At 35.1% G+C, this 4,782-nt stretch overlaps 1 pseudogene; it reads left to right on the top strand.

Moving 5' to 3' along the window:
- Positions 1 to 2,165: 2,165 nt before the first annotated feature.
- Positions 2,166 to 4,322, top strand: LOC147899173 (uncharacterized; annotated as a pseudogene).
- Positions 4,323 to 4,782: the final 460 nt, after the last annotated feature.

Genomic DNA, 4,782 nt, shown 5'->3' with positions numbered 1-4,782 from the left:
ATATAGGTCTATCTATATCTATACCTATTTATTCGTCATCCAGTACGTTTGCATTTATTTTTGGTGCTTTGCTTACTTTGAAACTAAAGATAATGTGATTTCATTATTGTTTGCATTCTTGTCAAACATGAGGAGCTGGAATGCATAAGAGTTGGGAGGCACATTATAATTTCTGTGTAGATTTGAGCCATTGAATAGCCTATTGATTCTGATTGTTTTCTTTCTTATTAAATCCTTAATTTGGTTATTTCACACCGAACATCGCCATATCAATTCTTTTTTTTTTTGTTCTAGTAATGTCCTATCGCAACATAGTCTAGGGTTGATCAAACAAGATAAATGGGTGCTCACATTAATATATTTTTGAGAGTCAGAGGATAGTGGCTGTAGACTACAAAATCATCACTTTGAATAAATTTGGCAAGATTCTTCTGATAGAAGGAATAATTTCTATTGCACTAAAGATGAAAGAAAATTATTAAAAGGCTGATACAAGGCTCAAAATCACACTGGTGCTACTAGGCTTAATAGTCGTAGACTAGTAGTAGTACTAGTGTATTTACTAAGTAGTGTGCATGCCTCTCATTAAAATTCATAGTCTTCAAAAATATATAATACATAAGTCAAAATATTCTAATTAGTTTTATCATCCTAATGTTGAAACTGACTTAAATTCATAGTCTTCAAAAAGGTATAATACATAAGTCAAAGTATTCCAATTAGTTTTATTGTCCTCATGTCGAAACTGACTTTCTCTTCCTTCGTCTCCTATGAGCTTCAAACCTTTAATCCATTAATCTCTCAAATAGTAAGAATGGTCTTGTATCTTGTATTAAGAGACGATGATATCTAAAGTGATCTACAAATACTAAGAATGGTCTTATATTAAGAGGTGATGATATCTCAAGTGTTATACAAACCGTAAGAATGGTTTTGTATTAAAAGGTGATGATATCTCACGTGTTCTACAAATAGTAAGAATGGTTCAAGTGTTCTACAAAAGTATTAGGTACCTCTTAGTGGCTGAAGGGAAGGAGTGATGATATCTCAAGTGTTCTACAAATAGTAAGAATGGTCTTGTATTAAGAGGTGATGATATCTCAAGTGTTCTACAAACAGTAATAATGGTTTTGTATTAGGAGGTGATGATATCTCAAGTGTTCTATAAAACTATTAGATACCTCCTAGTGGTTGAAGGGAAGGGGTTGGAAGTATGGGCAAAATCTCTAGGAACTACAGGATGGTTGCAAGAACAATTTTGAATGTCATAAATGACACTTGGGTTTTTCAACATATGGGTGAACTATTTTTAAACATTTTCTTTCATGGTTGATAACACTTTTAATAAGAAGAACCATTTTGAATGTCATAAGTGTTGATGCAATCCCATGCTATGAAGTCTACAGAAAGTTTTTTTTCCCCACATATGGGTGAAGTGATGTTTATGTTACTAAGTTCAACATATCAAGCAACGCATTTGTTTTGATTATTGAAGGAGTTTGATAATAAGACCCATTTCAAATGCAAAAGAATTGTTGTATTAGTAATGGAATCCGCTTTGGAGTGGAAATTCGGTTTCTTTCAAACCACATACTATTGTTGCATAATGTGAGTATGGCTCCAATTGGAAGTTAAGGTAGACTATAATTCGCAATATTGGTATAGTTACACATAGTGACATAAGTTTTATTTTCGACAATTTTCCCAAATAGTGGTTTCCACAAAGCTATGTTGAATACCTCGATAAGGAAATTGTGGAAAAGCTCGCTCGCTTTTTTGGGCCCGCTCGCTTTTCCTCGCTCGCTGTATCGACTGCCTCGTCATGGGAAAGTCTCAAGCACTTGCTGTTGTCTTCTTAGTCCTCCCTCCTATAATTGGAGATGATGGGGGTGTGAAATCACGATTGAATGCCCTAATTAATAGGGCAATTGTGTCATGAGAGAGAGAGAGAGAGAGAGAGAGAGACTGTGAGAATCGAGAGTGGTGTCCTTAACTATAAATTTCATGATGTTTAGTTGCTCTTCTTGTGTGATTATGGTTGGCTGCAGGCTGCAGCAATAGAGGTGAGTGCATCATATACATACGCTTCTATTTATCCTCAATTAATCCAGGTACTTATAATTTTTCATCTCTTGTTTTATGCCTTTGTTTCTTTTTGAATTTTAATGGCTTTTAAGGAGACTACTTTGCTCGGATAGGGTGGTTTTAGTAAACAAGTAGATGTAGAAAAAACAAAACATAGAAAATCAAGAGAGACCAACGAGGAGTGTGAGAGTTTGGATGTGGAAGAAATAGACATTGACGAGGCTGAGCATAGAAGGCGAGCTAGAATGTTTTGGAATGAGAAATGGAAATTAGAATTCCACTGGATTGAGTTTGATAGGGAAAAAGGAAAGATGTTTTGCAATGTGTGTAGGAATGAAGATAAGAAAGGTAAGAGTGATTTTGCACGGGAAGATGGGGCTAAGAACATTCAACATAGTGCACTTGTTACACATGCCAAATCTGAAATTCATAAACGATCAATGATTACATCTAGTGGAAAGAACTCTCTTGAATTGGTATTTTGGAAACAAAGTGACACAGTAGAGGATGAGATTACCAATCTATTTCATGCTGCATATTTCATAGCAGAAAATAATATTTATTATCGTACATGTCCAAATGCATTGGAGTTTGTGAGAGAATGCAAAGCTCCAAATGTTCCAACTCAAATGTATAATAACAATAAATCTTGTGCCAATTTTTTGCATTATATTGGTAAGTCATTGTTTTCTTCTTGTATGAGAGAAGTCAAAGCTTCACCTTGTTTTGGGATCATGATCAATGAGTCCACCGATGTAGCTATTGAAGAGCATATGATTGTATATGTGTCCTTTATCAATAACCATGGTCCCAAGGTATGCTATTGGGAGCTTGTTGATGTTAAGGACTGCACAGGAGAAGCTCTATACAAGTCTGTGAGGGAATTGCTTAAAAACCATGATTCGGATGAAAGAAATATGGTTGGTTTTGGGTTAGATGGAGCATCTGTTATGTCTGGTAGGAAATCAGGTGTTGGTAAGAAATTGAAATAGGTATGTCCATTCTTAACAACCATCCATTGCATTGCACATAGAACTAACCTTTGTGCATCATCAAGCATTGAAAAGTTACCATCTGCTAAGGTTATTGATGCCACCTTGAATCAAGTTGCTACTCTTTTTAAAAAGAGTGTTGTACATCAAGAAACATTTAAGGCATTATAAGAAGAATTGTCTTGTCGTAATTTGAAGATCCATAAGATTCATGCTATTAGGTGGTTGAGTCGACATAAGGCTTTGACAAGAATTTGTGAGATGTATGAGCCTTTGCTTTAGTTTTTAAAGGACGAAAATTCTCCCTTATTTGATAAAATGGCATCATTTAAATTTATTTATGCCATTCACTTTTTGCGGACTTGTTTCAGACCTACCATCACTAAGCAAGATATTTCCAAAAGAGTTTGTGGATGTCACTCTACAGTCCTAGGTATTGTTGATGCGGAGATTTGTAAAATTGAATTGGAGTTTATTGCTGAACCTTCCTTGGATATCAATGCGAGTAAGGTACATAGTAGAGAATTTCCAATTATTCCTGATTATGGACCTCAAAAAGGTTTATTGCATGAATTAAGGGTCTCTATTAAAGGAGATGAGTATAGAAGCATCAAAATATCACGTGATTTTGATGGTTCTGATATCGATCGCATCATAACCTTTCAAACTGCATTCTCTTTGACCATAATTAACAATCTCAAAAAATGATTTGTAAATAACTCAGTTTTGGGTGCCCTATGCATACTTTGTCCTTCATGTCACCCTCCCACAAAACTTGCACAGAACTTTGGGAGCGAAGAGATAGAAAAGTTGATAGAATTTTATGGTCGAAGCAAGGTTTTGGGAGGAGTGTCCTATGACAATCTTGTAGATCCAATGACACTTCGAAGAGAGTTTCAAACATTTAAAATCCAAGCTACTATAGATTGGAAGGGGTGGAATTTGAGAGCTACTTGGGCTTACATTAGTAATAATGAGACTTTGGTTGAAAAATATGGAACGTTACTAAGGTTAGCCCAAGTAGCATTGGTGCAATGTTGTAGTACAACAACTTGCGAGAGAGCATTTAGTGTGCAAAACATCATCAAAACAAAACTTAGAAATCAATTGGGCACAGAAAGTGCGGGAAACCTAATGTGGATATCTATAGAAGGCCCTCTTTTGTCTCATGACTTCAGTGAGTCGATTACTTTATGGTGGACTGACGTGAAGACAACAAGACATGCTTACAACTCTCATGGTTGAAAGGTGATATTAACATTTTCTTTGGTGAATTTTACTGCATTATTATCTCTATTTGACATATGTGAAGGCTTACTTTAGTGTTATTTTCACTATTTACAACTATCACATTACATTGGATGGGAGCAAGTCGACATAAAAGTCAACATACACCATTGGCCAATGATGATTCTTTGTAGCTATGATGCCCCTTATAGAGGATAGACACATTTATTAATACCTTGGATTCTATCCTCTCAATGGCTCTTTAAAAAGTGTATTGAAACCTCCTCTATCTAAGCCACGAGAAACTTTATTAGCCTTTTGAAGGTTTTATGCAATTGAAAAAGGTTTTATAACCTTTGCCCTTTTAAAACTTGCTAATATTTTAGGAAAGAGTTATTGTACTTCTCGAATTTGAGAAATGGATTTCGGTAGAAGGTTTGTCAAGTGAAATAAAAATTATTTTTTTTGCACATTGGAG

The sequence above is a fragment of the Dipteris shenzhenensis genome, chromosome 8 (genome assembly GCF_047967505.1).
Source record: "Dipteris shenzhenensis isolate YYH24624 ecotype China chromosome 8, Dip_SZ_1.0, whole genome shotgun sequence".
NCBI classification, from domain to species: domain Eukaryota; kingdom Viridiplantae; phylum Streptophyta; class Polypodiopsida; order Gleicheniales; family Dipteridaceae; genus Dipteris; species Dipteris shenzhenensis.
This window is presented reverse-complemented; position numbering and strand designations above follow the sequence as displayed.